The sequence below is a fragment of the Pongo abelii genome, chromosome 1 (assembly GCF_028885655.2).
Source record: "Pongo abelii isolate AG06213 chromosome 1, NHGRI_mPonAbe1-v2.0_pri, whole genome shotgun sequence".
Taxonomy (NCBI): domain Eukaryota; kingdom Metazoa; phylum Chordata; class Mammalia; order Primates; family Hominidae; genus Pongo; species Pongo abelii.
The window spans coordinates 174,884,945-174,910,628 of NC_071985.2; the positions used below are offsets into that span (position 1 = coordinate 174,884,945).

The 25,684-nt window shown below is 42.4% G+C and overlaps 1 protein-coding gene across 3 annotated transcripts in view; it reads left to right on the forward strand.

Annotated features, from left to right (window-relative positions):
• Positions 1–251: 251 nt before the first annotated feature.
• Positions 252–25,684, forward strand: part of DAB1 (DAB adaptor protein 1) — a 1,275,060-nt gene continuing 1,249,627 nt past the window's right edge. For all 3 annotated transcript variants that reach the window (XM_054534040.2, XM_054534037.2, XM_054534022.2), the window contains exon 1: positions 252–652. The gene's annotated coding sequence lies outside the window, so the exon portion shown is untranslated. The remainder of the gene's footprint in view (positions 653–25,684) is intronic.

Consider the following 25,684-nt stretch of genomic DNA (forward strand, 5'->3'; position numbering starts at 1 on the left):
TGCAGCACCCCAAGAAGGAGGAGGCTGTGTAAAGCACGTGCAGGCCAAGACCCGAGACAGCACAGAGAGGGCTCTCCCTAGTAAATCACTTTTGCTTAACCTGAAGTCCATACTTCCCAGGGGAGCAGACACTGAGAACTGCAAACGGTGAAGACTGCAGAATGGCTGCAAGTTGTAGACCTCACTGTGACCGTAGCGGAGAAGGGAGTCTGCGAGTGGGTGCTGAGGTCCTTCCACCTCAGAGCTCACATTCAGGCCAGGTCGGTCAGGCCGCGCCACCTCTTCCGGCAACAGCATTCTGCGCTAGGTGGCGAAATGCTGAGGGGCTCCCCTATTCGGGGGAATGCGGTAGTGATGTATAAGGTATGAAAGATGTGGCCTGCAGAGAGCCGGCACTATCTCTACTGCTGCTGCTACTGCTGCTGTTGCTGCCGCTGCCTCTGCTGCCACCGCCACTACTGCTGCCGGCGGAGCTGCTGGGAGTGAGCATCCCCTCTCCGGGATACCCAGCTCCGCGGCATCTCCCTCGCGCCCTGGCCCCACACGGACCTGCCAGCCCGAGGGAACAAAAGCGGAGCCCGCTCGCCCTCTACTGCAGCCAGAGGATGAGTCGAGAGGGCTGAGCGGAGAGTGTGGTCCTCGGCGGCTGGAGGTAGGAGAATATGTTGCGCCCGCCCGCCGCGGCGTGAGAGGCTCGAGGTGGGCGCGCCGGGGTAGGGGCGGCCGCGGGCGCCCATCCGTCCAGTGGGCGCTGCCCGGACCTGGCGAGGTGGTGGTCTGCAACGCTGCGCCCGCACTGCCCACTGTGGGTCGGGCGCCCAGCTCTCGCGGCCGCGAGGGAGCCTCCTGGGTGGGAACTGGAGGCAGTGGGGGAAAAGTCTGGAGCCAGAAGCCAGGCGGCGGCTGCCGAGGGCTGCCTGCCGCACTTGACGGCGCGCGTCTCACCGCGAAGAGCGAGCAGGCGGCGGCTGCAGTGTGCGCAAAGTTTTGGGTGGCGCGCAAAGGCGCAGGCGAGGGCCGCCGCACAGAGCCGCCCAAGTTGTGGCCGGAGCGCCAGGGCGACCCCCGGGAACCCCCCAAGCGGAATCGCCCGAGACAAGCGGCTCTTGCCCCCTGACACCCCAGTCGAGGCCGAGTTGACGCGCAGCCATTTAACCCTTCCTGTCCCGGGGAAACAACTTCATCCGCGTCGACGACTGGACTCTGGCTGGCTGGGCAGCGTCGAGACTTCGGGGGGTTCAGTCCTTCTGTGGTCTTGTGCATTTCTTCGCTTAGTCCGCGTTTTCTTTTGATTTCTTTTCTGTCCACTTAATGTATCTAAAAACCAGGCAAGCTGGCCAGGGGTCTTACCCAAAGTCTGTAATTTTAACCCTCGCGCCATCCGGACGCATGCTTGCTTTCTGCCCTCTCAGCTTGGCTCTTTGATGCTGCTTTGAAAAATGAGATGATTAATCAATTAGATTAGTGGCCAATTAGGCCTAACCTTGTAGGAAAATAATTATGCCCAGCTCTCTGAGCTTTCACTGATGATGAGGTGGGAATCCAGCCCAGGTGGAGGGGCTGTTCCGAAAAGATAGGGCTAATCAGGAAATTTCTGAGAATTTAAGATTAAAAAGATTCAAATATGTGGTGGTGGCGGAGGTTATGGGGGTGCAGTAGGAGAGAGAGAGTGTGTGTGTGTGTACCAATTTTTACCGAGAAAATTAACCCTTGGCAGCGCAGTATGGGTAGACTTTGCAGGCAGCCTGTTTCAAACAGCTCAGAAAAGGTGTGTCCCCTTGCTTTCCAAGTCCCCTCCTCTCCTCTCTTTCAGAGGGGCTCTTGCCTGTAAATCGCCTTGCAGTGGCTTTGCTTCCGCTTTGGGAGACTGAGTTCCAATGAATGCATTTTAGTTTCGTGTCCGAGGAATCGCGTCGTTGCAGACCGAGGTTCCTTACTGTGCCTTCCGAAGATGCACAATTCCCCTGATCGTGTTAAATACAGTGGTTGTTAAATGGGTGCAAAAGGAAGATAATCTGTTTCCAGGGCTGGGAAGTTCTGCTGCAGAGTGAGGCTTTCTTTTGCTTTTGGAATGACTGGCGGGGTTTGGCACTGCAGTATTACAATACAGCCATATTAAAAAGGTCTTCAGAGCTTAGAGCCCTCCACCACTGCAGCCCCGTCTTCCACACACTTCCCTGCCCAAATCCTTCTTGCAGGGAACATGTAGTGGATTTCATACCTGCACCATGTGCATTTGAACCGCTTTCTGTCTCTATTTTAAGCTTCTTCTGTCTGCTTGTACGTTCGATGCTAGATAGTAGATTTCTGTTCAGATTCTGTTCAAAATCTAGAGGTGTTCCCAGGGCAGAGGGATTTTTGCAACAGGTCCTAGGTCTGGGTTTTCTAATAATAGATCTCCCTGGCATTTAGCGACGTGGGGCCCCAGTCTCTCCACCAGTGACCTGACAAGGGTTGAACCAAGAGATCTCTAAAATCCCCTGCAGTGCTGACATTAGCTGATTCTGAATTTTATGGCTTTTTCTTTTTCTGAGCTGAGCGGAAGGAGTAGCTGAGCAGTACATGCAATGTGACAGCAGCAGTGCCACCTCGCTCCCAGTGGAAAGGAATGGGTGCTGGCCAGGGCTTATTGGCAAATAGGGATTTCCCAGCTGGAAGACTGTCTGGTGATACTGGTGTGCAGGAACAACTGGGAGCCACAGGATTCACCCGTCTCCCTCAAAATGAATGGCCACCATTCAGCACTCTCTCTTTGACAAGATTGTTTTTTTCTTCTTGAATTTGGACTCAGCTAGTTGCCTTACAGTGACCACATTTGTCGATCAGATTCTTGTGCTAGCAAAAGCCTTGCTCCTTTTAAAAAATAGAATCTTTTGTACATACCAGGAAGGGATGCAGGGTGAGAATATAGGGAGAGAGGAAAGAAGAGAGGGGAAGAGGCAAAGGAAGGAGTGGGTAGGGGGCAGAGCTAAGAGAAATAGAGAGACAGAGATAGCTTAAGTCTTCAAATACAACCAGTGGGAAAGAGGAAGCAGAGACAGAGAACTAGGTGGGAGATGGGGGTGGGGTGGGGAGGGTGGTGGTGAGGAGAAGAAGGGAGAGATGCAGGAAGGGAAGGAAAAGCAGAGAGGGAAATACTAGCCCTAAGAGGGAGCGACCAGAGCCCGCATAAAGCAAAACCAGTGTTACCCCCTGGCTTAGAAAAAATGTAAAGGAAAATCTCAAACTGCACAAGACACATTCCAGGTAGATTTGCAGCCTGGACTTAGCTTTGACATAATAAGGCAATTATTTGTGAAATACACGTTGTACCACAGAAAGTCGCGAACTCTGTTTCTCCATTCATCCATGACTGGAGACTCCAGTTGTCGGTGTGCTGTTGGTGCTGGGAGGGGAGCTGTTTCCCTAGCAGACATGCTTTGTATAACCTGGAGAGTGTGCTCTTGCTTGGGTCAAGTTGGGTACTCCATTTGGACAGGCTGGGTTTCTCAACAACTTTGGAGGAGGTGTTTTTTTTGTTTGTTTTGAGACCTGTCTTCCATCGAATGGACAACTTCTACAGTCATGTATTATTTATTTATTTATTTAACCTGGGGGGGAAATGAAAAATGAATAGTAAACACCCTTACATGCCACCCAGAACTAGCAGTGATGACAAAATGATTTCAATTAATTTTCTTCTCTCCAGCCTCCTTGCCCCCATTCTGGCCCATCCTCAGAGCCTCCCAGCTCATCTCCTGGCCTCCAGTATGGGCCCTTCCACAGATGTGACACATCTTTCTAGAACATGGCTTTGATCATGTTACTCCCAGATCAAAAACATAAAGTGCTTCCTATTGCCCAAGGCATACTGTTCAAATTCCTGACTATAGACTTCAAGGCCTTTCACCATCTGGCCATCTTACTCCCTCCTCATGTTCTTGTGACACACAACACACACACATGCTCACATCATACACACACACTACCCTCACACCCACACACCTACACACTTATGCACATACACACACACCTTCACACACAGAATCACACACACCCTGACATACATGCATACACATTACATTCACACCACTCACACACAATTTCACACATTCATAAATACAAACACCCCCCACATGCACACAGCATCACACACAGACTTCTATACATATACACACAGCATTAGACATGCCTTCACACATATATACACAGCATTACACCTACATCACTCACTACCATACTCACACATGCACACCTACCCACACACAACATCACACGCAGCCTCACACACACTCACATCTATGCACTTACATACAAACCCATACCACATATAAAATACATATCACATATGCTTTTCATACCTTTGCAGGTGCTACTTTCACTCCCTGTTTGGAGAATGTGTTCTATTCATTTGTCTTGTAGACTCTCCTCGTGCATTAGGACCCATCTTAAAAGTGACATCCACTCAGAGGTCCCTTTCTCTCAGGAAGCTCGTGTTCCCTCAGTACTCTTTATAAATGCCCCTCTTGAAGTGCTGTGTTACAAGTCTCCACGTGTTCATCTCTCCCACTAGAGTGAAATTTCCTTGAAAGCAGGGACTTACCCATTCCACTATTCAATCTCAGGGTATAACACAGTCCTCTGCACGAAAGCATATGATTGATGTTTAATGACTACATTCATTTTAAGAGCTTCTAAAGGATGATTAACATCTTTGACACCTTCTAAACATTTATTTTCTCTTATTCATTTTTTATTAACAATTCTGATACAAACTTGTTTTTTTAGAAATTCAAACGATTCAAAAGTGTATAAAATAAAAAGTGACAACCCCTTCCCCCACCCCACCTAAATACCTTCTATGTTTAAGACACATTACTAAACATTGGCATTGCTCCTTTACTTTACATAATATTTTCCTAACTAGATTATATGCAGGAAACTTGCAATATATATTCATGTACATCATCTTCATACCTCATACGATACTGTTATGTGCAGGATGTGCCCAACAACTATGGAATAAATGAACAGAAACTTGTTCTGTTTATACTTAAATAACTAGGTAGTTGGGTTTATTTTTAAATAAGTAGAACACGAATACTAGTTGGGTTTAAATTTTAAATTACATTAAAAATTGTTTGCTTAATCTTCACAATAGCCCAATGTGACTGGTGTTGTAATCCTGATTTTACAGATAAAGAAAGCTAGGCTCCAAGAGGTTATGTAAATTGGTCAGGTCAGAAAGAAAAAAATAGTAGTGTCTAGATGGATTCAAACCCAGATCGCCTTCATTTTGTTGCCTCTCTTTTTTCCACTCTACCCTATTAGTGGGTCTGTAAGCACCCAGAGGCAGGGCATCTAACTCGGCTTCATATGCCCAATATTTGCTCAGAGCTTAAGAGTTGATGGAGCCCTTTAGTCCACATCTTAACAGTTGCCCTTCCAATTAGGTGTCCTTGTCCTTTTGCAGATGAAAAACAGAGACACACGTGATAAGCTAATGTGACCTGGCCAAGTTCCTAGAGCCAGGAAGAAATGGAAGATGTTGAACTTAGGTCTTTGGGTCCAGGGCTCATTCTGTATCCTTAGATGTGAGAGTTGATCCCAGGAAGGAGCCAGGCACCTTCTGCTTTCACTTTAGTACAGTGACTGAATGGGGCAGACAGAAGCTGCTCCGGATGGGGATGGCGGGGGGCGAGGGGCGGTTTGCTGACACTCATGTCTAGGGATGACAGCACTGGCAGTGTCCATGTTTTCTGGGACAGTTTCGTTAAGAGATACTCTTTTCCCCGATACTGTTCTTCTGCATCTCTTGTTTGAATCAGAACCATGGAGAGAGTCTGTCTTTGATACTTCGGTGAGCAGTTGTGGACATAGTTCCTAGTTCTGTAGGTGTGCTAGAAAACCTGATGGCATGGTTAAAAATCTTGGTGTTGGGATAATTTGTCAGTGAGGCAGTGGTTACTGGAGGCCTCCAGAGCTTGACTTTGATAGCATCTGCCTCTGGGTAGGTAGTGGAATTACAACTCTCATTTATTGAGGGCTTGCTGTATGTCAGACACTGGGTTGAGCACACTACCTGTATCCTCTTGTTTCATCCTCCTAACGATCCTAGGAATAGTGTTATGACTCTTAGTTTATTCTCAGCTGGAACATGCCTGGCACAATAAAAATCAGTAAAATATTTGCTGAGTTTTTAATGAATAGAGAAGGAAACCAGGGATCAGAGACATTAAGTAACATGTCCTAATCACAAGTTAGTGCATTTCAGAGCTTGGGTATAAACTCAAGTCTTTCTTACTCTAGAAACTGTAGTTGTTTTGAGTACTTGTGCTTCTTCTAAATTGATAATCCTGACCAAGTGACATAATAGAGCTTGAATTTGCAAAAGCTTTTGTCCAACTCTTTTATTTAAGGGAAAGGGACATTTACTATGTGCAAGGTATTGCTCTAAACACTTTAAATACATTAACTTATTTCATATTCACATTCCACAGATAAGGAATGTGAGGCACAGCTTAAAAGTAGAGCTGGGATTTGAGCATGAGTAGCCTGTGCCCTTTACTACTTGGTTATATAAGATTCTGGGACCTGTGTAAGATCCTAGAATTCCTCAGCGGTAGAACCATCATCACCATCACTACAGTCATCATCATTGTCATTGCTGATGCTTTTGTAGCGGCTGTTTTTACTGTCTACCTTGTACTTATGGGCACTTTTCATATGTTATCCCATCAATTCTCAAAACAATCCCATATTTCCTTGGAAGGGAACTGAGACTCAGTGATGTTAAATGAATGCTGAGAGTCACATGGCAAGTGAGAGAAGGACTGGGATTGGGACATCGTGTGTCTGGTCTCAACATCTGTTCTCATTTTCTTGCTTTAGACTCTTTTTTTCACTGATCCTTGTTGCTACTCTTAAAATTCAGCAAAGCATGAAATGATGAAATTTTTCTTGTGTGTTTTTTTTTTCATTGTCAACCCTATGCACAGAAGGATAATTGTCTAAAAAGACATAGTATTTGCATTTCAGGGGCCTGAGTTTTTCTTCCTTTCTACTATCAGGCATCAGAAGGGCTACCTGGTGGTTCTGGGTATCTTTTTCAATTCCCTGGAAATGAAATAATATCTGCCATGTTTTATAATACGGTGATCAGAATAGTAAAGTTGTGATCCTTGTGATTTGAACCCTCAACGTTGAGAGTGAAAGGCACCTTGTGAAAGATAGAAGAGAATGTTTCTCAGATTGAAATAAACTGTCTTGGGCCACTGTGTAACACTAGCTGGTTTGGGCAAGGAGGTGATCATTACTTGGCGACATTTAGGCTCTTCCTTTGTTGGCAATAGTACAAGAATCCTATATAATTAATAGTTCTTCACTTGGGACTAAAAAAAACCCCAGCCATATTGCAGAGGACAAGAGAAACAGTGACATCAGACAACCTTTTCATTTATTTAGCAAAGCACACATGGTTCCCATCTCAAACGGGCAGGCGGACTCAAATCAGAATGAATACCAAATAAAGAATTCATTTGTATTCATAGGCTTTTAATAAATACAAACAATTTTTTTTTCTGAAACGAGCTCTGAGCCATAGGTGTTGAGGCTTTTTGTTTACTTAAAATGCAGAATACAGCTTCTTATTTCAAAATGACCTTTTTTTTTCTTTTTTTGGAAGCTTGAGCTTAGATCTTTAGTGACATTTTTTCTCCAAGCAAATATTTACAGCCAAGTTGGAAAGTGACGGGAAGGAGGGTTTAAAATGAAAATGTTACCAAGCTGAAGTTTACATCTGAGTGCAACACATGGTGTCACCATGGACAAAGTACTAAGAACTCAAAATATTTGTCAATTTGTAGAATTTGAAGAAACCAAGCTGTTTTCATTTGTTAAGGTTAACTCTAAAAATCACATTTTGTACGTGCATCATCATGGTGGCCATTTCCACTTCCTATATGCTTGGTTTGATTCTGGTCATGCGATATCAGCCATTTGCTTATGTTATTTTTTTTTTCCTGCTTCTCCATATGAGGGCGAACTGTTTCAGGGTTAATTCCCCATGTTCATTTCTACTTCCATACCTTCACTTATGCAGTTTTTCCTGCCTGGCACTTCCTCTGTCTTCAACTCTCCTCCAAATCCAATAGTCTCTTAAAGCTGAGGTCAGGTACTATGTCCCATATGAACTTTTCTTAGTTGACTTCACTCAATAATGACCAGCACTGACATTGGTTGTTTTTATCACTTTATCAACTTTTTCCAAATTGTGTAAATAATACAAATTAATTGTAAAAAATGAAAAAGTATAAAATGATATAAGGGTTAGTAAAAACCACTTCAAATTCTAGTTGTTATCTATAATTTGGTGACCATTCTTTCACTTATCTCTTTAGATGTATAACTACTAGCATAGGTAAATGGATATAATTTCATATACTCTGCCTTGGTATGGATATAATTATACATATTCTGCTTTATTATGTAGGCAGCTTACTTTTTATCCTGGATATCTACTTTTTAATACAGCTTTTTTCCTTGTTTACAAACTGTTCTAACAATCCAGATGCCTTCTGTATTTTCTAAGTTCCTATAATCATTTGCAAATACATACATTCACACACACATATACATAGGCAGGAATTTTTGTCATTGGTTTAAATATGATATCATTATACATTTTTTTGCATTTGTCACTTAAAATGCTATGGAAAACTATTCTCCCTGTCATCCAGCTCTCCTTGAGTCAAAGGGTTTAGATATGTTGTTACTTTCAATGGTTGTATAGTTTTTTTTTTCTTTTTTTTAAATTATTATTATTATTATACTTTAGGTTTTATGGTACATGTGCGCAATGTGCAGGTAAGTTACATGTGTATACATGTGCCATGCTGGTGCACTGCACCCACTAACTCGTCATCTAGCATTAGGTATATCTCCCAATGCTATCCCTCCCCCATTCCCCCACCCCACAACAGTCCCCAAAGTGTGATGATCCCCTTCCTGTGTCCATGTGTTCTCATTGTTCAATTCCCACCTATGAGTGAGAATATGCGGTGTTTGGTTTTTTCTTCTTGCGATAGTTTACTGAGAATGATGATTTCCAATTTCATCCATGTCCCTACAAAGGACATGAACTCATCATTTTTTATGGCTGCATAGTATTCCATGGTGTATATGTGCCACATTTTCTTAATCCAGTCTATCATTGTTGGACATTTGGGTTGGTTCCAAGTCTTTGCTATTGTGAATAATGCCGCAATAAACATACGTGTGCATGTGTCTTTATAGCAGCATGATTTATAGTCCTTTGGGTATATACCCAGTAATGGGATGGCTGGGTCGAATGGAATTTCTAGTTCTAGATCCCTGAGGAATCGCCACACTGACTTCCACAAGGGTTGAACTAGTTTACAGTCCCACCAACAGTGTCAAAGTGTTCCTATTTCTCCACATCCTCTCCAGCACCTGTTGTTTCCTGACTTTTTAATGATTGCCATTCTAACTGGTGTGAGATGGTATCTCATTGTGGTTTTGATTTGCATTTCTCTGATGGCCAGTGATGGTGAGCATTTTTTCATGTGTTTTTTGGCTGCATAAATGTCTTCTTTTGAGAAGTGTCTGTTCATGTCCTTTGCCCACTTTTTGATGGGGTTGTTTGTTTTTTTCTTGTAAATTTGTTGGAGTTCATTGTAGATTCTGGATATTAACCCTTTGTCAGATGAGTAGGTTGCGAAAATTTTCTCCCATTCTGTAGGTTGCCTGTTCACTCTGATGGTAGTTCTTTTGCTGTGCAGAAGCTCTTTAGTTTAATTAGATCCCATTTGTCAATTTTGGCTTTTGTTGCCATTGCTTTTGGTGTTTTAGACATGAAGTCCTTGCCCATGCCTATGTCCTGAATGGTAATGCCTAGGTTTTCTTCTAGGGTTTTTATGGTTTTACGTCTAACATTTAAGTCTTTAATCCATCTTGAATTGATTTTTGTATAAGGTGTAAGGAAGGGATCCAGTTTCAGCTTTCTACATATGGCTAGCCAGTTTTCCCAGCACCATTTATTAAATAGGGAATCCTTTCCCCATTTCTTGTTTTTCTCAGATTTGTCAAAGATCAGATAGTTGTAGATATGTGGCATTATTTCTGACGGCTCTGTTCTGTTCCATTGATCTATATCTCTGTTTTGGTACCAGTACCATGCTGTTTTGGTTACTGTAGCCTTGTAGTATAGTTTGAAGTCACGTAGTGTAATGCCTCCAGCTTTGTTCTTTTGGCTTAGGATTGACTTGGTGATGTGGGCTCTTTTTTGGTTCCATATGAACTTTAAAGTAGTTTTTTCCAATTCTGTGAAGAAAGTCATTGGTAGCTTGATGGGGATGGCATTGAATCTGTAAATTACCTTGGGAAGGATGGCCATTTTCACGATATTGATTCTTCCTACCCATGAGCATGGAATGTTCCTCCATTTGTTTGTATCCTCTTTTATTTCCTTGAGCAGTGGTTTGTAGTTCTCCTTGAAGAGGTCCTTCACATCCCTTGTAAGTTGGATTCCTAGGTATTTTATTCTCTTTGAAGCAATTGTGAATGGGAGTTCACTCATGATTTGGCTCTCTGTTTGTCTGTTATTGATGTATAAGAATGCTTGTGATTTTTGTACATTGATTTTGTATCCTGAGACTTTGCTGAAGTTGCTGATCAGCTTAAGGAGATTTTGGGCTGAGACAATGGGGTTTTCTAGATATACAATCATGTCATCTGCAAACAGAGACAATTTGACTTCCTCTTTTCCTAATTGAATACCCTTGATTTCCTTCTCCTGCCTAATTGCCCTGGCCAGAACTTCCAACACTATGTTGAATAGAAGTGGTGAGAGAAGGCATCCCTGTCTTATGCCAGTTTTCAAAGGGAATGCTTCCAGTTTTTGGCCATTCAGTATGATATTGGCTGTAGGTTTGTCATAGATAGATAGCTCTTATTATTTTGAGATACGTCCCATCAATACCTAATTTATTGAGAGTTTTTAGCATGAAGCGTTGTTGAATTTTGTCAAAGGCCTTTTCTGCATCTATTGAGATAATCATGTGGTTTTTGTCTTTGGTTCTGTTTATATGCAGGATTACATGTATTGATTTGCGTATATTGAACCAGCCTTGCATCCCAGGGATGAAGCCCACTTGATCATGGTGGATAAGCTTTTTGATGTGCTGCTGGATTGGGTTTGCCAGTATTTTATTGAGGATATTTGCATCAATGTTCATCAAGGATATTGGTCTAAAATTCTCTTTTTTTGTTGTGTCTCTGCCAGGCTTTGGTATCAGGATGATGCTGGCCTCATAAAATGAGTTAGGGAGGATTCCCTCTTTTTCTATTGATTGGAATAGTTTCAGAAGGAATGGTACCAGTTCCTCCTTGTACCTCTGGTACAATTCGGCTGTGAACCCATCTGGTCCTGGACTTTTTTTGGTTGGTAAGCTATTGCTTATTGCCACAATTTCAGCTCCTGTTATTGGTCTATTCAGAGATTCAACTTCTTCCTGGTTTAGTCTTGGGAGGGTGTATGTGTTGAGGAATTTATCCATTTCTTCTAGATTTTCTAGTTTATTTGCGTAGAGGTGTTTGTAGTATTCTCTGATGGTAGTTTGTATTTCTGTGGGATCAGTGGTGATATCCCCTTTATCATTTTTTATTGCATCTATTTGATTCTTCTCTCTTTTTTCCTTTATTAATCTTGCTAACGGTCTATCAATTTTGTTGATCCTTTCAAAAAACCAGCTCCTGGATTCATTAATTTTTTGAAGGGTTTTTTGTGTCTCTATTTCCTTCAGTTCTGCTCTGATTTTAGTTATTTCTTGCCTTCTGCTAGCTTTTGAATGTGTTTGCTCTTGCTTTTCTAGTTCTTTTAATTATGATGTTAGGGTGTCAATTTTGGATCTTTCCTGCTTTCTCTTATGGGCATTTAGTGCTATAAATTTCCCTCTACACACTGCTTTGAATGCATCCCAGAGATTCTGGTATGTTGTGTCTTGGTTCTCGTTGGTTTCAAAGAACATCTTTATTTCTGCCTTCATTTCGTTATGTACCCAGTAGTCATTCAGGAGCAGGTTGTTCAGTTTCCATGTAGTTGAGCGGTTTTGAGTGAGATTCTTAATCCTGAGTTCTAGCTTGATTGCACTGTGATCTGAGAGATAGTTTGTTATAATTTCTGTTCTTTTACATTTATTGAGGAGAGCTTTACTTCCAAGTATGTGGTCAATTTTGGAATAGGTGTGGTGTGGTGCTGAAAAAAATGTATATTCTGTTGATTTGGGGTGGAGAGTTCTGTAGATGTCTATTAGGTCTGCTTGGTGCAGAGCTGAGTTCAATTCCTGGGTATCCTTGTTGACTTTCTGTCTCGTTGATCTGTCTAAGGTTGACAGTGGGGTGTTAAAGTCTCCCATTATTAATGTGTGGGAGTCTAAGTCTCTTTGTAGGTCACTCAGGACTTGCTTTATGAATCTGGGTGCTCCTGTATTGGGTGCATATATATTTAGGATAGTTAGCCCTTCTTGTTGAATTAATCCCTTTACCATTATGTAATGGCCTTCTTTGTCTCTTTTGATCTTTGTTGGTTTAAAGTCTGTTTTATCAGAGACTAGGATTGCAACCCCTGCCTTTTGTTGTTTTCCATTTGCTTGGTAGATCTTCCTCCATCCTTTTATTTTGAGCCTATGTGTGTCTCTGCCCATGAGATGGGTTTCCTGAATACAGCACACTGATGGGTCTTGAGTCTTTATCCAATTTGCCAGACTGTGTCTTTTAATTGGAGCATTTAGTCCATTTACATTTAAAGTTAATATTGTTATGTGTGAATTTGATCCTGTCAGTATGATGTTAGCTGGTTATTTTGCTCGTTAGTTGATGCAGTCTCTTCCTAGTCTCGATGGTCTTTACATTTTGGCATGATTTTGCAGTGGCTGGTACCGGTTGTGCCTTTCCGTGTTTAGCGCTTCCTTCAGGAGCTCTTTTAGGGCAGGCCTGGTGGTGACAAAATCTCTCAGCATTTGCTTATCTGTAAAGGATTTTATTTCTCCTTCACTTATGAAGCTTAGTTTGGCTGGATATGAAATTCTGGGTTGAAAATTCTTTTCTTTAAGAATGTTGAATATTGGCCCCCACTCTCTTCTGGCTTGTAGGGTTTCTGCCGAGAGATCCGCTGTTAGTCTGATGGGCTTCCCTTTGATGGTAACCTGACCTTTCTCTCTGGCTGCCCTTAACATTTTTTCCTTCATTTCAACTTTGGTGAATCTGACAGTTATGTGTCTTGGAGTTGCTCTTCTCGAGGAGTATCTTTGTGGCGTTCTCTGTATTTCCTGAATCTGAATGTTGGCCTGCCTTGTTAGATTGAGGAAGTTCTCCTGGATAATATCCTGCAGAGTGTTTTCCAACTTGTTTCCATTCTCCCCATCACTTTCAGGTACACCAATCAGACGTAGATTTGGTCTTTTCACATAGTCCCACATTTCTTGGAGGCTTTGCTCGTTTCTTTTTATTCTTTTTTCTCTAAACTTCCCTTCTCGCTTCATTTCATTCATTTCATCTTCCAGGGCTGATACCCTTTCTTCCATTTGATCGCATCGGCTCCTGAGGCTTCTGCATTCTTCACGTAGTTCTCGAGCCTTGGTTTTCAACTCCATCAGCTCCTTTAAGCACTTCTCTGTATTGGTTATTCTAGTTATACATTCTTCTAAATTTTTTTCAAGGTTTTCAACTTCTTTGCCTTTGGTTTGAATATCCTCCCGTAGCTCGGAGTAATTTGATCGTCTGAAGCCTTCTTCTCTGAGCTCGTCAAAGTCATTCTCCGTCCAGCTTTGTTCCGTTGCTGGTGAGGAACTGCATTCCTTTGGAGGAGGAGAGGTACTCTGCTTTTTAGAGTTTCCAGTTTTTCTGCTCTGTTTTTTCCCCATCTTTGTGGTTTTATCTACTTTTGGTCTTTGATGATGGTGCTGTACAGATGGGTTTTTGATGTGGATGTCCTTTCTGTTAGTTTTCCTTCTAACAGACAGGACCCTCAGCTGCAGGTCTGTTGGAGTACCTGGCCAGCCGTGTGAGGTGTCAGTCTGCCCCTGCTGGGGGGTGCCTCCCAGTTAGGCTGCTTGGGGGTCAGGGGTCAGGGACCCACTTGAGGAGGCAGTCTGCCCGTTCTCAGATCTCCAGCTGCGTGCTGGGAGAACCACTGCTCTCCTCAAAGCTGTTAGACAGGGACATTCAAGTCTGCAGAGGTTACTGCTGTCTTTTTGTTTGTCTGTGCCGTGCCCCCAGAGGTGGAGCCTACAGAGGCAGGCAGGCCTCCTTGAGCTGTGGTGGGCTCCACCCAGTTCAAGCTTCCTGGCCACTTTGTTTACCTAAGCGAGCCTGGGCAATGGCGGGCGCCCCTCCCCCAGCCTCGCTGCGGACTTGCTGTTTGATCTCAGACTGCTGTGCTAGCAATCAGCGAGACTCCGTGGGCGTAGGACCCTCTGAGCCAGGTGCGTGCTATAATCTCCTGGGGCACCGTTTCCTAAGCCCGTCGGAAAAACACAGTATTTGGGTGGGAGTGGCCCGATTTTCCAGGTGCCGTCTGTCACCCCTGGAAAGGGAACTCCCTGACCCCTTGCGCTTCACGAGTGAGGCAATGCCTCGCCCCTGCTTTGGTTGGCGCAGGGTGCACTCACCCACTGACCTGCGCCCACTGTCTGGCACTCCCTAGTGAGATGAATACGGTACCTCAGATGGAAATGCAGAAATCACCCGTCTTCTGCGTCGCTCATGCTGGGAGCTGTAGACCGGAGCTGTTCCTATTCGGCCATCTTGGCTCCTCCTCCATAGCATCGGTTGTATAGTTTTTAATGGAACGAGTATACCATGGATTTTTCCACCATTTTCCGTCTGATAGGCATTGATTTTTATTCAGTAATTTTTATAAACAATACTGAAATAAGCATCCTTGAACATTTATCATTTTTAATGGATGATTTAACTTTTATGGGTAGATTCCCAAAAGTAGTATTTCTGAGTCCAATCGTATGCACTTTTCAGTGTTTTAATAGATGACGCCATATTGTTTTCTAAAGAGAATGTAATAATTCACATTTCCATTAATGTATGTGAAGTAACATCTTCCCCATATCCTTGCCAGCAACATGTATTATCATTCTCTTTTACTTTTGCTAATTTGATAGGTGAGAAATGATATCTCATTGCTGTTTTACTTTGTGCTTTCCTGATGTCTGCCAAGAAGGAGCATCTTTTCACATTTGTCGTGAAAAGATTTGAATTTGCTTTTAAGTGGACAGATAATTAATCATTTTGCGTATTTTTCTTTTAGATGATTCTTTTTCTTATCACTTTGTTCAGGCTTCTTTTGCATTATAGATAGTATTTTTTTCTTTCATCTACATTGTGTATGATTTTCCTTCCCTAGAAGTTTGGTCTAGTGTTATAATGATCTCTTTATTTATGTGTGTTCAAAGTAGACCAGGAGTTACTTGACAGTAGTGATGTGTGTGATTCATCTCCAGGACATCGTATTTAGGGCAAGGCTCAAAGGGGTTTAGGTACAGAATAAATGTTTCTAACCCTGACTATCCAAATGTATTTCATTTAACAATGGATTGTAGGAAATGATTTGTGTGGGATATCCAAATGTATTTCATTTAACAATGGATTGTAAGAAATAATTTATGTATGTGGCATCACATGGACTAAAATGTTTCAAATAAGTTTCAAGATGACTAATGTTCTGAAATAATAATAATAAGTGAATTACATACTTTTCTGCTTTTTAAAAGAGTATGACTCAACATATCGTAAACATCAATTATTATGCTGACCTATGTCAAGAATATTCTTAAGGACTATTTAGATACATGAGATTATTTGCCCCATATGTATGAGTAGCTCCAGACATATGGGTATATGAATTTTAAATTCTCATATCTTTATGTGTGGATTTAAAATTCTCATATCTATTTTTTATACTTTTGTCATCTCTCCTCACTGTCAGATTGTGTTATCATGTCTTGGTAATATCAGTTTATCTGCCTTTAAAAACTGTCCTGTATGTTGTCAAACTCTTGAACAGCAAAGGAAAAGAAAAGAGGTCCTCTTCTCTTTCTATTCATCTTTGTATTGCCTGTGGACTAATATACCAGGAACCATGCTTATTGGAAATGTGGATTTGATAAGAGTCAGTAACCACCAAGTCTTTGCCTGGGTGCCATTCCTATGAATAGAGTGCATCAGCTTCCAGTGAAAATATAGCTTTGGCTACTTAGGGGTCTTTTTAGTTTCTTTCTTTGTTTACAACTATATTCTGGGAAAGTGAGATTGCTGGATAAGTGAAGTCCATCTCAAGCAATTAGGATATAGGTCCTAATTAATTAACTGCATGTAACCAAGATTTTAAATAAATTGGCTTAAGAGTGCATTTACAATGGTACAAATACGTTTCTCAGTCTCATAAAAGTCTGAGTGTTTAGGGAATAAGCTCGAAGCTGTGAAATTGTATAAGGTCTAAATTTTTTCCAGCTTGTGTTCCTTCATCACTAGGACATGATCCACGATGGTGTGTCACCATATCCTTATTCTAACTGGATGGCAAAAAGGAAGAAAAGAAGCCAGGAGAAGGCCTGCCCGTTTCTTTTAAGGATGTGATCAGAAGTTGCACCCGTAATTTTATTTTACATCCTTGTAGGCCAGAATCCAGTCAACTGGCCACTTCGAACAGAAGGGAGACTAAGGAATATTGTACTTATTCTGCATGGCTATGTGCCAGAATTGAGGTTCTATTTTTGGAATGGGGGAAGAATGGGTATTGGTGGACAGTGTGGCAGTACCAGCCACACCTACTCTCATCATTCAGGTGTTCCCTGGGTTTGCTTGTAAGATGGAGTGCAAGGCAGCAGTCGCCTACTTCTTTTGCACTCCACCTCCTACTGTTGTGTGGAGTGTAAAATAGTTACTCAGCAAAGACAACTTTACATTTAATGTTTCTTTTCTTGTTTGAATGATGGGGAAATGCAGGGAAGAGAATTTAGCTTGATAATGACTTGAGGCTCCGGGACTGGAAACCTTTGGGCTTCTTGGCTGATTTTTCTGTAGCTTAGTTCATGTGCTGTCTAGTCCTTTATTGCTCCACTCAGAGTTGGTTATTTTTATTTCTTATTTATTCCTCATTTTCAGCTCTGAGAGGTTCAGGTGTGGAGACCACATGCTTTGGAAACAGGTGTATTTGGACAACTCTGTGAGAGTCAAGGGGGAAAATCAGCCCCCTGCAAATAATATAAGTGAGCTGAAGGTTTGAGATTATGACCTCTTGTGAAAAGGGTCTCCTGGTAATCAACAGATTGCATCTCCTAGCTGGAGTTTCTGCACTCCATGGGCTCCTACTGACTTTCTAATTAACACAAAAGCATCCTTTTCCTTACTCCAGACAGGCTCTGGGATTGGGTTTGCTGTAGCCAAATAGCTCATTCTAACTCGTTCTCTGTTTCCAAAGCACAGTGTGATCTTATTCTTTTTAGGAAGTAGGATTTCAAGGGATGAAATTTGAACATGCCCTTTCTTCCTCCAAGTTGAAAACCAAATGGGAGGTAAATATTGGAGTTTGATAAACATGAAAACGTGCATCTTATTTCTGTTAAAATTTGATTGGAGAATTTAGGTTGTGCAGCTATTTCAGGCTTCCTAAGTCAGTCTGAGCTGGATAGCTCCAGGAAAGCAGTGAAGGAAGATCTTCTAAGGTTAGAAGCTCTGAAAGACAGAAGAAAAGGAGCTATTGTATCATGTCAGTTAGGTTCTTAGTTGCAGATGACATCATTTAAGCTGAAAGGGATTTATTAAGGGGTGTTGGGTAGCCTACAGCATTCCAGGAGGGTCCTGGAAGCCAAGCTTGAATGTCAGGACAGATGGACAATCATATCATGGTATTGCTGGAGTGGACACAGCACTGTTGCTAGGGACAGATAGAAGGATCTTTATCTGAACTGCCCCAGAAGTTACTCTCTATGCATATGGTATATACCTTGTATCTTTTAACACGCCCTTCTAAGCCTCATGTAAGTATATCTGTTTAGTGTCCCCAGAGTTTCGTCTAGTCACTTCTGGTTCCCATGCAGAAGTATAAGAAAGCACAAAAATGGGGCTACAGTGATGTTGTGAGACCCTACAGCATGTCTGCTATAGCCATACAAATTTGCTGTCTTCCTGATTTCACCTAAAAGATAAATGGATCCCTTTTCTTTGAAGAGAGAGGCTGGAAGTACCACTGCCCTGCTTTTCTTCTCTGGGCATTGGAGTGGAAGTAGGCCGTTATGCTCCCATTGAACATCACACATTTGTTTACAAATCCTCAGGGGCCACAGTGGCAAACAGGATATCCCACACTTCTTAACATGGCATAAAAGCCCTTCCTTGGTTCGTAACCAATTTTTTTCCATCTCATTCCTTTCTAGTATTCTTTCTGTTTACTATCTGGTCCTCTCCTCTGGGCTCCATCTATTCTGAACTACCTGGAAGTCACTGGAATATGCCCCTGTTCTCCCATGTCTCTATTCTCCGTACCTGCTGTCCCTTCTCCAATCATGAGTAAAATGCCCTTTGTGCCTTGTGTCATTTGACACATTTACCGTTCATGATGGAAGCATTGTTTCCTCTGGGAAGCATTCTTTGTTACTTCCTAGACTGGGTGAGGTGACTTCCCTGGATGTAGCCAGAGCACCCAGCAACCACTTCTGTTTTTAACTTAGCACATAAAGACCCTTGGTCTATCCTACTGCTTGTATTACTGTGAGCTTCCTGAGAGCATTGTTTATATCTTTGTATCCCGATAGCTAGCACAATTCCAGGTACTTACTGTTTGTGCAAATGAATACAATAATGAATTACGGGGTACTGCCAAAGGACATGGGCTTTGAAGTTAGAACTTGACTTTGCCACCATATGGTTGTATAGCTTCAGACAAGTTAAACATAATAGTTCTAAGAAGGCTAAACATAATGAAATAATGCATGTGAAGTGCTTACCAAAGAACACATAGTAAACAATAAGAATTGGCTATTATTTTGATTATGATAAGATTATCATGATTACCTCATGTGCTCAATATATGGTAATGATCACCAGTCTACTTTCTGGACTAACATGTAAAGTGGTCATCTATGACATTTCTATTTGCTATAGAACCACACCAAAATATGTTGAAGCCACCAGTGGCTGCAGAAGGGAGTGAAAATAGACAGAAATTGATAGAAGTCACTATCAGGCAAAATCTGTTACAGAGCATTTCAGTGACAGTGTGAGAGAATGCCTCTTGACACCGGGTTTCAGTAATTGTGCTGTCACCAGGATTTTAAGAACAATTCTGCGTCCTTTACATACTTTTTTCTTTCCTTTAGAATTTTTTTCCCTTAAAAAAAAAGAAAAAAATGACCCCAAGGTGATACTGAAAACAGTGTCAAAACTTTAGTGAAGGTCAAACACTTTCCAAGGGATTGCCTGGAAGCACACATCCTGCTGTGTTCTCTCTGTGCCTGTGCAATGTTAACATAGTAGGAGCTTCAAGTTGATGTCGAAAACCAGCTTGGAATATGGCAAATGTCTTCTTCGTGCCAACCTCCCAGCATAGTGTCTTACATAGAGTACATGCATTTTCATCTATGTACGTGCAAAATACCTTCTTTTTCCTCTCTTTTCCCTGTGGATCCATACTTATTTCACTACATTCAATTCAGCAAACATTTATTGAACCCCTACTGTGTCCAAGGAACTCTACTGATTCCCTCCTTCTGTGCCTGTTTCTCCTCCTGCATTAACATTACTGCTTTATTATAAGTAAAGGCTTGTGTTAAAGGAAACATGGGAGTAGCTGGCATCTACGGGAATAGCATAAGCATTTTTTATTACTGATTTTGTAGAAATATTTCTTGTTATTGGGGTCTATATTGAAGTATAGTGGGAAGAGGGAGTATAAGGACCAAGGACCTAGTCCCAATTTGTTATATGATCTTGAGAATGTTGTTTAACTTCTCTGGGTTTCAGTTTCCAGCAGTTATCAAGAATCTTTCAGCCCCAATATATTATGATTCAAAAATCTGTAAAAGCAACATAAAGTTTGGATTTGCTGTGTTAATGTGAAAAGTCTAGCGGATTTGGCATTAGGAGCTTGGTTTGAACTACAGCATTGACATTTGGCCTGTGTGGTGTTCGGTTTGAGCTTCAGCCTCCCAGGGCCCTTCTCTATAGAACTGGGACGCTGCCTCTTGCTTTTCCTGCTGCATGAAGTTGTTGTGAAGCTTCAAAGAGATGATGCATGTGAAAGTGAATTATGAATAACAAAGGACTATTTATTGCACACATATAATCTCTTATTTCTGTAAATAATCACCTTGATTTCACTATGTTATTCCAATGAGCACTTTTGCATTTGGCCTTCTGGGTTATTTGAAGGAAACACTGCCTTTCAGCTTTTGTTTTTGTTTTTTGCCCTGAAGCAGTCACAGAGTATCTTAAGTAAGTGGGTGCTGTGTCCCCCATGCGTCTTTCCGATCGACACTTGTCTTGGGTCCCAGAGCTGACTGAGTGCATAATGTTTTATTGGTTGGCCTGAAAGGAAACCATTTGTTCCCTGCTAAATGAGCTGTTACTGTGGGCCTCTGTCCCTCAGCACCTGGGGCTGTATGCATGGGAGAATCCAACCGTGGATCTCAGAAACCTTTTTGAAAGTTTATTGGAAGAAGGGAGAACACATTTCTCTGCAGGTTGTTCCCTCCCTCCTTGGCCTTGGCTCATTAGTCAGAGCAGTACGAGGTAGGTGAGGAGGAGTGGGGGTGGAGTGGTGTGGGGCGGGTGGGAGGGCAGGGCTGCAGGCCAAGGGAAGGCCCAGGATCCTTGCAGCCTTGCTCTCACCTTTCTGCTGCCCCTGACTGACAGGTGGTCAATTAGCTCTAATTGGAAAGTGTATTGCTGCACATGGGCCGAGGTGGCTTGTGGAAGCATGCCTCCTGTAGCAGCTTTCCCTTATTTTGGCCCCAGGCCTGACATGATCTTATGGCCTCCAAAAAGAAGACCTCTCTCTCTTTGGGATGTCAACAGCCTGCCTGATCTAAGGGCCAAAGAGATGGCTTCTCTGCAGACTGCAGTCACTGGGTCTCCTGAATAAGGACCAAGCTGCCCAATTAGCCCTTTATCTGGGTGCCTGGTTGATTTTGCAGTTTGGTTCACTGAGGATGATGCTGTTGTTACATCTGTGCCAGAAGTGGGTCTTCTCAGTCCTGGGTCTCTTGTGATACCCTGTTGATACAGGATGATTTCAAAGTGCAAGAGAGAGAAACCCAGAGAGATCATTTTGCCATAATTGCTTCCTTCACCCCTCCCTCTATATATACCCACACACACTCTTTACATTAGAGACAAATTGAATTAATGATATAAACAAAACTAGGGTTCAGGCCTCCCAATCTAAAAGAGAATGTGTATCTGGCTCACACATTGGTAGAACTTTGTTTCCTTATCTTTTTGCCCTCATAGCCCAGGTGCTTAGAAAATTCCTGTGAAATAAATATGTAAGGGCCTCGAAATAGGTTGTTTTCATGGTTCAGCAATCGAGTGCTGCATTCAGATCCTAGTTCCACCTCTTACTAAATATCTGACCTTCAACAAGCTACTGAACATCTTCAAATTTCAGTTTCCATTGCTATAAAATGGGGATGAGAATAATCAGACTTCCTTCACAGGATGCCTGTGGGCATTAAAGGAGATAAGCATTTGGCTTGGAGCTCAGAATAAGATTTCATTAAATGTTAGTATTTGCCATTTCTAATGAGCTACCTAACTCTCCACCCATCACACAGATGAAGATGCTGAGGCAGGATGTGTGGCGAGGGGGTGGATTAACTTGTCCAGTATTACACTAATTAGAGACAAGGCCAGGAATAGATCTAATCTTTATTTTCTTCCCAGTTCACTGTTATTCATGTCTGAGAAGCAAGTCTATCCTGTACTTTTCCTTCAACCAGATAAATACCTGTCTTTCTCTGATTTCTCTTATCCAGTTCCTCCAGACCTTGTACCTACAGAATCTAGGAATCTGCATATATGAGGCTACATAAAGGTTGTTGGCTCTGGTTGTCACTTCCTCCGGCTCAAGCCTTCAATGGCTCTCCATTGCCTTAATATGAAGCATTATCCCTTCATGATCTGGCCCAGGCAGTCTGATCCTAGGGAACCACTGGCAGTTTCCTATGTGTGACCTGCTGTTGTTCACTTCTGAGCCTTTGACATCCTGGGACAGGGTTTGTTGAGTGAATGGTGGTGAGTGACTCAGAGCCCTTCCAGCTTTCCAGAGCTGTGATTCTAGTACTCCTAGGGGAATAGACAGGTGGGCCCAGCAGGAGGAGGGCCCACTCCTTCCATGCTGCCAGCCCCCTGCCTTGTCCACCCTTGTCCTTTTCCTGATGGGTGAGAACATTGCTTGCTGGGCAGAGGCATTCCTGCCCCACATGGTTGTTTCCCACTCAGTGTGAAATGTCATTTTTGCAGGGCTCTCTTGCTCTGCCTCTGAGCATCCTGCATTTTTCCCCTGATGTCACCTACTGCAAGGTATGCCAGTGCCTGTTTACCTGTCTGGGAGTGCCAGAAGGCAAGATCGTATCTGTTTTTCTCCCTATTGTAGCTCCAGTCCTTGGCAGTCAATAATCAATAGATATTTGCTAAATGAATGAAAGAATGAATGAATTCAGGATTGGATCAGTGTCACGGAAGCAGACAAGCATGAGTTAGGAAAAGAACGTGTGGTCTCAAGTCCTGGTATATCTGATGTCTCTAGCTCAGCTGATAGTAAACATCGGGCCTAGCCTTTATTTTTCTCATTATGTTTAAAACCCAACAGTCACCCAACAGTATAATTTCCTAAGTGGTTTCATTTCAGCTCTGCTAATTGAAGAGAACTGAGCTCTTTTTGAAGGCTGACTTTGTGTGTGGCTGTCACTGGTGAGAGTCGAGACTGGTTGTCAATCACTGACAATAGCTTGCCGTTCTGGAATAATTTAAGTTTAGGTCTTTCTTTCACTCAGGCATTCATACTCTGTTATATGTTTTCATACTGAGCTGAGAACAATCTGGGGTGAGAAACTGTCATGTGTTCTAGGAGCTGAAATGGAGATTTCTTTTTTGATTTCAAATTCTTAAGGTCTGTGGCTCAGAGTAGCTTGAAGGGAATATCAGATTTCGGAGTCAGACCTTCTGGACTCCAGGTTTGAATCCTTTGCTTTCCCACCTGCCTTGCTAGCCAGGTGACCTTGACACAGTTTACTCAGTTTCTCAACCTATTTCCTTATACAATTACAGGGGATGTAAATACTTTATATTGGAGATTATCAAGAGAATTAGAGAGAGAATGAAAAGATCTGGGTAAGGGCAGACCCTGGTAACAGCAGCACTCCTCACCAGCTCCTCGCAGTGCAGGCAGGTTCCTCAGGCATCTCATTGTAGACAGCACTCCAAAGGGGCTCCATATGGTGATTGGAGGGCCCTGGGGATCAAGGAGACCTGGGTTCAAATCCTAGCCCTGCTACTTCACTTACTATCTGGGAGACTGCATAAATCACATGCTTCTGGAATTCCCTTACTATAAATTGGGGATAATGATACCTACTCATCAAGTTGTTATGGAGATTGAAATTATGTGAACTATCAGCATAATCAATGCTCAATAAATGTTATTTCCTTTCTCCTCCTCCTCTCTACATTTCAATATACTTAATTTACATTAGGAGACTGGGGAGAAGAAGAGAGAGGTGATTAAGAAAATTCTCCCTACTTTCTGCTTCACATTAAAGAGCAAACATATAAGCATTGGCACAGTATTCTGAGTCACACCTATCTGGCACTTATTCATTTATTCAACCGGTATTTATTGAGTCTCTACTATGTGCTACATAGAGTTCTAGGCATTGAGATACAGGAAAGAAGAAAACAGTGAGTGTGTTCAGGTGGCACTAACAACCTACTTGGAGAAATAGATAATAAATAGATAACATAGTGTCAGCAATAGTTAACAAATGGGAAGAGAGAAAAGCAGGGAACAAAGATACAGTCTGCTATTTACATGTGAATGGTCAGGGATGGCTGCTCCGAGAAGGTGACATTTGATTGAACAGAGCCTTTGTTCTTGCTGTTTTCTCTACCTGCGATGCCACCACTGTCCCTTGTCACTCTCTATCAGCAAATCTCCTGTCATCAGGACTCCACTCAAACATCACCATCTCTGAGTGCCTTTTCTGCCCACCTTTTGAGACCGAGTAAGTCTCTTCTTCCTCTGCTCCCACAGTCCCTTTTACTGTCAATATCTTCCGTGTTTAACATCCTTCTCCCTCCTTCTTTCTTTGAGCTTCAGTGTCAGGCACAGTGCTAGGCACAGAATTAGTTTATCAAATTGTGTGTGTGTGTGTGTGTGTGTGTGTGTGTGTGTATTCACTCATATGTCAGCCCATCCTGACCACATTTGGGGATAGTGGGCAGGTAACCTCAGAGCTGGTCTACTCAGCTCTGAGATGTGTACTTTGTCCTCAGAAATGTAGGGCGCTATTTCCCATGAGTTAGGCATGCTGAAGGAAGACCGCTTCTAGCTCCGTGGCAGGGACAGTTCCATCCAAGTTCAACACTGAGAACTATAAGGCACAGTCTCTTTTCATATTTCCAGAGCTCTTTAATCATTTCTGCCTTTTAGAAGCTATGTGTCTTTGGGAAAATTATTTAATCTTTGTATACCTGTCAGGTATTTTGGCTTTTGGTTGGAATTGCGACAACTGAACATGCTGTTTCTTGAACCTCCTGCTGGTCAGAAGCTGTGAGTGACTGGTATTGGTGTTGATTAGTTAAAAAAATAGAAAAACAAAATAGCACAAAATAGTTTATGGGAAAGAGCATGGGTTTAGAGTTAGACAAACATGGATTTGAATCTAAACTCTGCCTCTTGCTGTTATTTTTACCTGTAGCAAGTTACTTAATCTCTGTGAATCTGAATTTTCTCCTATGTAAATTGGAATAATGGGTACCAATATCACTGGCTGTTATGAAGACCAAGTGAGAAAATGTGCAGATAGTACATAATTAAATTTGAACTTTGGAGACTATACTCCAACTGTCCCCACTTGGTTATGTTCCAATCAAGAACCCTGAGTTTATTGTCAGTGTACTGTTACTCAGACGGGATAGTCATCACGTAGCACAAAGCAAATTCTGCTTCTAAACTTGTAGTTTGCTCTCACTCAGTGGCATAATCATTACTATACAGTGTAGAATGTTGTTATGTAGTGTAGGTGTGGGGTCTGTAGCCCACAGCTCTGCACCTTTGTCTAGCACTCCTGTCCTCATACCTTAGTGGCCTGTCCATCAGCTTGTTTCTCATCTACTTTGCTTGTCCAGTCCACTGTGGTCCTCCCTTGCCCTCTGCCTTATGTGACAGAGTGGAACCAGCTGTCCTGAGACTTGAGTTCAACATCTGGTTCACCCATTTGCATGTTTGTGGTCTGAGTCCAAGTCATTTCCCTTTGCTGAGTCTCAAGTTCATTGGCTTTGAAACAGTCCTGCTCTGCTCTGCCTATGATATAATGTTTGGGTAATAAGTTTAAAATTAGAATATTTTAGGGCTATATCTGAGTTGAGGTATACCTGAAAGAGCTCTAAGTTTCAT